The sequence below is a fragment of the Dermacentor silvarum genome, chromosome 9 (assembly GCF_013339745.2).
Source record: "Dermacentor silvarum isolate Dsil-2018 chromosome 9, BIME_Dsil_1.4, whole genome shotgun sequence".
NCBI lineage: Eukaryota > Metazoa > Arthropoda > Arachnida > Ixodida > Ixodidae > Dermacentor > Dermacentor silvarum.
The window spans coordinates 90,651,218-90,660,597 of NC_051162.1; the positions used below are offsets into that span (position 1 = coordinate 90,651,218).

At 46.6% G+C, this 9,380-nt stretch overlaps 1 protein-coding gene across 2 annotated transcripts in view; it reads right to left on the reverse strand.

Annotated features, from left to right (window-relative positions):
• LOC119463332 (G1/S-specific cyclin-D2) overlaps positions 1–8,937 on the reverse strand; it is a 335,797-nt gene extending 326,860 nt beyond the window's left edge. The window contains exon 1 of one of the 2 annotated variants that reach the window (XM_037724130.2): positions 8,720–8,937. The gene's annotated coding sequence lies outside the window, so the exon portion shown is untranslated. Of the gene's footprint in view, positions 1–8,640 lie in introns of both variants that reach the window. The other variant, XM_049656520.1, reaches the window with a different exon arrangement.
• Positions 8,938–9,380: the final 443 nt, after the last annotated feature.

Here is a 9,380-nt window from a genome sequence, read left to right on the forward strand (position 1 = left end):
TTCCCTGCACCACATTTATTAGGACCCGCCGTGGTTGCTTAGGGGTTATGATGTTGGGCTGCTAAGCACGAGGTCGCGCGATCGAATCCCGTCTACGGCGGCCGCATTTCGAAGGGGGTGAAATGCGAAAACATCCGTGTACTTAGATTTAGGTGCGCGTTAAAGAACCCCACGAGGTTAAAATTGTTCCGGAGTCCCCCACTACGGCGTGCCTCATAATCAGATCGTGGTTCTGGCACGTAAAACCCCATAATTTAATTTTTTAACATTTATTAGGTTTGTTGCATCTAAAAAAAGCAGGTGTACTGAGTTAACGAGTTAGTTTCATTCGATATCAATTATATGTACACTCCGAGTGCATTTCTGCCGTCAGCGTCACCATCGCCGTGAGGTTCCGTATAAAGTCCAACGGCGATAAAATCATCGCCGCGCGCCGTACGCTGTCTTTAATCTTGGCGGTGCACATATCCATGACAACTTGGATCCCAGAGATGTGTGCGAGTGAAAGCGTACGAGGGTGAGCCGGCAATCGCGGCTCACGGTAGCGCACGCGAAGGAGGAGGGCAAGCCGGAAGCGCGCGGTCTTCTTTCGCGCGCGAGGAATGGGGGCGAGGCGACGGAGAGAGGGGGGGGGGGGGTGCGTTCCGCTCCATCGGCTGCTGCTCACAGCGCGACCCCGCGGGCGCCGTATCTTGAAAGCGATCTGCGATGTGGGCGAGGTGCGCGCCCGCGCGGGCCTCATCTTCAAAGAGATGTACGATGGGGACAAAGTGCATGCGCCGAGTGCCGGTAGCTTCGTATGCGCTCTGCTTTGGACGTTTAGTTCGCGTTGAAGCGACACGAGAGACAGCGCGGAGGTAAATTTGCCCGCTGCTGCGGGTTTTCAAGATAGCCAAGTTGTACGAAAGAACTAACGCATCGAGTTAACTCTGTAACTCGGCAAGAAAAAAGAAGAGATCACGATCAAAAGAAGAGAACTGTACCTATTAAAACATCTAAGGCAAGCAAAACGGATGTATCACACACTTCTCAGTAATATACCACTACTTTGGGAGCAATACTTTTGCCAAACACTCGGATTGTAAAATTTTTACGTAAGCTGCAAAACATAATCACATTTGTCCGGTTTATTTCTTATAACTAAAGCAGTTTACAGACCCGCGATATTGATTTCCGGCCCAAAGTTACGAATTCGTAAACTTACTTGAATAGGGAAAATGGAAGTTCGCCTGAGATAAAAAAAAAATCTGGATTTTTCGAACCAGTTACAGCTATCTGATTATGTGGCACGCCGTATTGAGGGACGACGTATTTATTTAGACCACCAAAAGTATTTTTAGCGTGCAGCTAAATCTGTGTGGACGAGCGTCTTTTATTTATTTTTTTTTGTTTTTTTTTTGCATTTCGCCTCATCGACACTCGGCCGCAGCGTTTAGGATCGAACCCGTAACCTCAGCAGCGCAACGTCATAGCCAATAAGCTACCGTGGCTTGTGCTTGACCTGGGGCAAAGTTGCCTCTTAACATCCTTATTCGAGTTTCACTAACTAGTTTCAATACTAGTATTACTAGTCACACTATAACCAAATTTCCCTTAGTTTCTAATGTGTGACTTTTATTGATAACATGGCAAGCAGTATGGTGGGGCGCAGGAACTATATCTATACTTGTCCGCGCTCTAATGATTTATAACGTTACTGTAACAACTTAGATTGCGACCATTTTTGTTTCTTTATGAGCTTCGTAATCTGCAGTGGGAGGCCGACAGCTGACGGCTTCATATACAGCGTGTATTTGGAGCGACTGTCTCAGATCATTAAAGACTGTGGATGCGAGACAATGTCACAACTTTTAATGACGGAGCCACACAGCAGCGGAGAACATCAAAAGAATACTAAGAACAACCAGATGATGAAGCCACAGATAGCCTCGGGATATTACATGTTCTTGACGATGTTTTGGTGCGTTTCTTTCTTGTTCTTGCTCTTTTCTTTTTGCGTGTGTAGTGATGGGTCCTTATGCAAGGGTGCTTTCATTCTGTGGCCTCGTAAGAATGCGGCCACCACGTGTGGGAACAGTGAGCGATATCGAGTTACTGTATCACCATCATCATAATCATCAGGCTATATTTATGTCCACTGCAGGACGAAGGCCTCTCCCTGTGATCTCCAATTACCCCTGTCTTGCGCTAGCTGATTCCAACTTGCGCATTTCTATAACTTCATCACTCCACCTAGTTTTCTGTCGTTCTCGACTGCGCTTCCCTTCTCTCGGTGCCCAATCTGTAACTCTAATGGTCCGCCGATATCCATCCAACGCATTACATGACCTGCCCAGCTCCATTTTTTCTCCTAATGTCAATTAGAATATCGGCTATCCCCGTTTTGCTCTCTGATCCAAACCGCTCTCTTCCTGTCGCTTAACGTTAGGCCTAAGATTTTCCGTTCCATCGCTATTTGTGCGGTCCCTAACTTATTCTCAAGCCTCTTCGTTAACCTTCAAGTTTCTGCCCCATATGTTAGCACCGGTAGAATGCAATGATTGTACACTTTTCTTTTCAATGACAGTGGTAAGGAGTTACTGTATAGGCTAACTCTAGGAGTCGCCGAACATAGCGTCCGAACACAGCCTTCGACGTTAATCTTAGAGGCCACGTAGATATAGCCGACCACCAAGGGTTTAGCTTATATAAGTTCAATGCGTAGCACCGTCAGTACCAAACCTAGATTAAACCACCAATATGTCCATGCTGCGAACTTAATAATGTGCGTTATGCCTGCGCGTCAGTGATGTCCTAATACATCGATCAAACCGGCGATGTATGATGTGAACTGTACCGAAATAACGGATGGAGTAAGCAAGAAAACACATTCCGTGGCATGTTCGTTCAAGTAGCAGTGTGTTCGTCGAGGACAGGGCGTTTTTCAAGCTGCATTTCCCGATTTTTTTTCTCCTGCTTCCTTCAACGACATTGGAAATCAAATAAAAACTTCCGACTTCAAGTGTTGACAACTTTAGTTGAAATGTGAAATAACCTTCTACAATAACGGAAGCCACGGATCCCTTCGGAAAGGAAATCTACAAAAGGGAAAAGGGAAGGTTCAATGGTTGGTTGAAATTGGTTGAAATTGAAATTAAATTTCAGTTGAAAATTTGTGACAAACTGTTGGTGTCATCTTCACCTCGACAATGGTCAAGGACATAGGAGATTACTGGTAATATAGCTCTGACCCATCATAGACAAACGATTAAAATCCGTAAGTGCGCTGTTCTATGACACCAGTATAGACGCGAAAATTGGGCATTAATCGTCAGGCTGATTGTCCAATTCGAACGAAAACCTCCCAGTAGACCTACTGCAGCGATGCGCTGTGTTGCTAGCACTATTGGTCAATGTATGATGCGTACCTGTGGATGCTGTGACGTCGGACGCTGTGAAAAATCGGCCCACATTACAAACCACATTAAAACCGTTACGAGGATATTCATCGTGCACTGTAATAAGACCCACTAAGTCACCACCTTTATTACTATAGTGTCCAAGTTTAGTCCTATAGTTTATTACTATAGCGTAAGCGACGGCGCCCTCCAAGTAAGAAAAACGAATCTCGAAGGTTATCGAAGGTTTGCTGACTGCTTGCCCCCGGAAGCAATTTCCTAGCCGGAAACACGTCATGGACGCCATGTTTAGGACCCCGCCCATTACATTGCCTTTGGGATTGGCTCAATTTACTCTGCCAGACAGCCGTGAAGCAGCGTATGGGGTAGCGCCAACGAAAGCTGCGCTTTTATAATCTCTCTTCAAGGCTTAAAATATATTCTTGGGTTTTACGCGCCAAAACCATGATCTGATTATGAGGCACGCAGTAATGGGGGGCTTCAGATTAATTTTGACCACCTGGAATTCTTCAACGCTCACCTAAATTTACGTGCACGAGCGTTTTAGCATTTTGCTGCCATTTCAATGCGGCCGCCGCGGTCGGGATTTCTTGAAGGTTAAAAAGTCGGTCGATACCACAAAGAGGTATCAATTACCAAACAAAATATGCACAAGATGCATCTGTGCTTCATTGCTTGCTACGTACGTTCAAACCAAGCGGTACGTACAGCTTCGTACGCTCAGACAAGTGTTATGGCTCGATACGTTGGAAGAGGGAAAAAACAACACAGACCAAGATTTTTTTGTCTAAAAAGCCAGAAAATGTCGATGATTCTCGGAACATTATTAGTCGCTAGACCGTTCAATTTCAAGCAATAGCGGGGTGTTGACGGTAAGAAAAAAAATGTCGCAGTTTCGCCCGAAAGGCGAAGCATCGATTGCGATAGCAAATTAGTAGAGAGCTATTCGGAGTAGGGATAGTAGCTTTATCGGCTGCATAAACTTGAGCACATTGGCTTACTAACTGAATTAACAATCGTGGTGTCAGCGCGCACAAGCAAACATGAATAGATCACACTGAATGACCGCAGCCAACGACTGTCAAAACGCTGGCAGCAAGCGCAGGTTCGCGCGGTCTATCGCTTCAACGGAAACTGAGCGGCGAATGCACAGCGCGTACAAAGGTTAGAGCCGTGTGGAGATAAGAGACGGTGCGGACGACCGGCATTCCCGGGCAAAGCGCAAAGGAGAAGTTGTTGGCAGAGGAGAAGCTGCCCCCCCTACCCCCCCCCCCTCTTCCCGCTTTGTTGCTTTCGCGTGGGAGATTGAGTGGCAAGATACGCCTTTGGTGCCGGAGCACAGCGCCGCCCCGCATCCCTTCCTCCCTCCCTCCCATACCCCCACGGTCTTTCGCGCGACCGTCACGTTTGCTTTCCGCCGAGCGTTCGCTCTCCGTGATAGCGCGCGGGTGGAGGGGGGGGGGGGGGGGGGGGGGTCTCGCCCTCCGTGATAGCGCGCGTCCCCCGCGCGCTTTCGCTCACGCATACGGCGCGCGGCAACGATTTTATCGCCCTTGAAATCTATACGGAACCTCACGGCGACGGCGACGACGACGGCGACGACGACGGCAGAAATCCGGTAGAAGTTCATTTTTTATTGCGAGAACGTCAAGCGGATTATCCCAATGTGTACAGTTTTTGTTCTCCGTTCGGGGAATCTCGTTTTTTATTATATTATTGTTTTCCAAGTCGAATTACGTGACCTGAAATGAATAGTGAATACTTGGACTGCATGTGACAGGGCAGGTAGCTGGGCGTCACGCCTTTATTCTATTATTCTGTTCGGTACTGCAGCCACGTGCAAAGATGCATTACAGGGCTTGGAATGTTGCTGACATCTTGCAGTTTCTTCTCCGAGCATGCCATCAGTGCCACCGAAGCAAGAAAAAAAAAAGAAAGCACGCCACCATTGTGAGACCTTCTCCAATATTCTATATATAGCTCCAGTGCAAGCAAATATTGCCGTGTCCCCACTTACTACTAGCTTCGCATGAGTGCACATAATTCGGTTGGCAGGCTTATAATATACCGCATCAAATTTTGAATGGATCAAGAACAAAGATCTCAAAAGACGGCACACAAAACGAAAAAAAAAACGCTATAGAAATTGGGCGATAAAGCCATGTTTGTTTGTTTGCAGCGGCCTCTTGTACATAATTCGCGTAAGCCTCAACAGAACGCTGTAAGAATTGGCATCATTAGGCAAGCACAAGGCAGCCTGGAGAGCACCGAAGACAAAGAGACGCAGTTGGGCGCAAGCACTCGCACTGCGGACGCTACGAAAGAAGAAGCAGAGAAAAAAAACAGCCGTTCTGGCGTACGGTCGGCTCTCTGTTTGTCTACACCGCAGCTGATAACAAAGATTTGGAAAACAAGCAGTCAACAGACAGCAGGGCGTGGCGTCGTAAGCACATGACGCGCGTCGCGCGCTCTTAGAGCGAAGTGCAAGCGAATAACAAGCTGGATGCTTTTAAAAGGTCTTTGCGAACCTCACCGGGTTTCGTGACAGTGGGCGCTGCGGCCTAGTTGTTCCTAAAGTCCCTATATAAGAAAAGTACCGCCATCCTTTGATAAACGCCGCTTCTCTCTCTCCTGCATCTCCGATTGGACGATGATAGCGCGCGCTTTTCACTTCTTTATATTTTCTTTTTTTTTCCGCCTCAGAGCCATGTTGAAAGTCCTCTGCGCAGCCGCAGTCGCCGGCGGCGGCGCGCGCCCTGCCTGAAAGCTTCAACGTGGACTTTCTAGGTGCGCCACCGTCGACTTGGCTTTCGAAAGCAAAAAGTAAAGAAAAAAGCAAGCGCTTTAGGAGAGGAGGAGGCGGCGGAGGAAAGAGTAGATGGCGGTACTTTTCTTATATAGGGATTTTAGTTGTTCCCTTGCCGAATAGGCCAACCAATCACAGTGGAGCATGCGCGCCGCTGGGTTCCTTGCAAAACCCCCAGATGGCGCTCGCCTTCGCGCATCCGCAGCTGCACGGTAAGTAGGAAGTAAACGCTTCTTGCGGATAGAATGGATTAGAATTGCGCTACGTACGTATATCTGCATGCGTCCTTTGAAACCATGATGCGTTCAAAGGGTACGTCGAACTTTCTAGTAGTCAACAACGCCGCGTAACAAAAGGTTTGGTATACTTTGCGTGTGTATGTATGTGTGTGTGTGTATGTATGTGTGTGTGTGTATGTATGTGTGTGTGTGTATGTATGTGTGTGTGTGTATGTGTGTGTGTGTATGTGTGTGTATATGTATGTAGTGTGTGCGTGTGTGTGCGTGTGTGCGTGCGTGTGTGCGTGCTGTGCGTGTGTGCGTGTGTGCGTGCGTGTGTGCGTGCGTGCGTGCGTGCGTGCGTGTGTGCGTGCGTGCGTGCGTGCGTGCGTGTACTCGTGTTTCGACTCTTTATGCACTCACGCAAAGCTTCGCTTTATATAGATTCGAACTAGGTGGATCTGCCGCAATATAATTTCTCGAGATCTTGTCAAATGACTTTGTCATTTTATTTTTTCTTTATTGATCACCTTGCTCCGAACGACTTCCGAAATAAATTGTGAGCTGGACAAAAAAAGGCTTCGTTATTTATCGGTTTCTATTTATAGATCGCGCTTCTTGCTTCGAGCGCTCGCAGAAATGCCTAGAGTGCTCAAACCTTGAGCCTAAGGGCTTTAAAATACCTAAAACAAAGTTTTAATGTTTTGTCTGAACTGTTGGATGACGTGATGACAGCTGAAAGAAATGTTTCGCGCGGTAGAAGTGCCCAAGTGTTATGAAAGTATCGCTGATGTAAGTGAAACTTTGTTGACTACAGAAAGTGCAAGCATCGCATTCTTTTTACCGCCAATATTATTAAAAGGAACGAACAGACCATGATATATGATCATTTAGAGAAAGACTGACCAGCGCTCCGCAGAGTGAATGACCGAAACGAGAGAAGGAAAAATAAATATCGCCGAAATGAAGAAATGATGAAACGCTGGACCTGCTTATTAAGTGCCCCGGCATACTGGGTTAGTCGCGGATAAGTGTTTGACTCAGCGAGTGCTTTCATCCATGCAACAAGACGCATGCGATACTAAATCCTACTTTCAGCACTATTTTATTGTAATTATTCTTAATTACTGTCATTACAAATCTTGCAATCACTTTTCTTTTTTTTTAATTTCGCCGTCCGTTTATCTGATCTCACTGCTCAATTACACAAAAACCATTTTATTCGCAGTCACACCTTTTTCGTCATCTGCTTTATTATTGGCTATTAACGTAAAACTACCCGATTCTTTCCATATCCCCCTTTGTAGGTAGGCGCCATGTTTTGAAGGCACAACAACAACGGGGGCGTTACGAGGTAGAATTAGCGCGAGGTAAGAATTTCTCCTGAAATAAAGGGCAGTTGAAGTTTAAAGGAGTGCATGTTCATTTGCATTGAACTCTAACTCAACACGCGTTTCGCCGTACTCTGGTTCGAATAAACTTGCAGCCATGATTTCGACATACGGTAGTTTGAACAAGAATGTTGTTATGTACATAAAAATAATTTGCACTTTTCTTTATTAACAATGCTCATTAATTCCGAGAAGAAACAAGATAATAGGTAGATGGAAGAACCACTAAACTATTCAATGTAATATAGCGAACTGAGATGAAGTGAACAAAAAATAAGGATTAAAAAAAAAAAATAACCTCGTCGTCTCTGGCAGCTGATCGTAAAAGTGCCACGTAAATTATACTCTTATTCATTATCATCCGTTGTCAAGGTACACCACCTCTTAGACCCCAGTCTTTATAGCACGACAGCAATATAGATTTTGATTCTTTCGCAAAGCATGGCATATGAGTGGCTTCCCTGCATGGCAGTCCACGTAACCATGTGCCAGGTACATTTTTTTCTGCGTCGGAAATCCTGAGCAGTACCAACTTGAAGTCGCTCAAAGTCCTAAGGTAAAGAGGCTTAATCATTGCGAAATCAAAATAACTCTTAAGACTTTTCTTTTTTTTTATGGGCATAAACACGTAGGCATCCGACGCGGTAATGCCACCCTTTATTCGTACAGTTTGAAATTAAATTTTAATATTTTCTTCTTTCTGCACTACTTTTTTTTTTCTTTTTCCTCCTCAAGAGGTGAGCTTGTTTCAAGGAGTCGAAAGAGAAAAGGAGATCGCATCGACTTCCGTATCGGCAAAGACGTGGCAGGCGCCAAAAGCTGCTCACCCGTTCGTGGTGTTTAAACACACTCGCGGTCCTGCTTTTTTGTACAGCCGGCTTTCTATCTGCTTTTTGATTGTTTTACCTCTGTTGGCACGGCAGGACGATGCTGCGGTGTGATGCGGTGGAGCAGAAGAGCGGAGTCAGCGGAGCCGTCGCTGGAACTCGGGGAAAAGAAGAAATCCCAGAAGGCGCACACACTGCACGGTTATCCGAGATCGTCCTCACGTTCGTACAGACCGCGAACGACTGCGAGCGCAATGTCGCCCTTCGCTCTTCAGTGGCTTTATGCCTCTTTTTTTTTTTTTTTTTCCTTTCTCCCGCGCACTTGTTTCGCCCATAGTTCACGCGTGTTTCGCTCCGGCGAACTATTCGTTCAGTCGGCGCCACCAAGCTGCGTTTATTTTATTTTGATTTTTTTAAGCAAGTAACGTCGAGCCTGGCGTGTGTCTAAGCCGTAGTTGCGTGCAGTTTGCGCGTGGCCGCCGCTGCGTTAACTTTGCAGCCTGCGAGACAAAGGGTAGCACGCAGATTTACGTTCTCAAAAGCAAAGCTCTGCCCCCCCCCCCCCCCCCCTTTTTTTTTCCGCCTGGAAGTACGAATCAGTGCAGGCGACTGCCCGTAGACCTAGTAGCAGACGGCAGTTCCCAAGCCTCAGTCCTGCGAGCCGAAAGGTAATCCGCAGCCTTGTGTTCCTGACAGCGTACAATAGTGTATGTGCGTTTCGCCGTGATTCTCTATGCAGA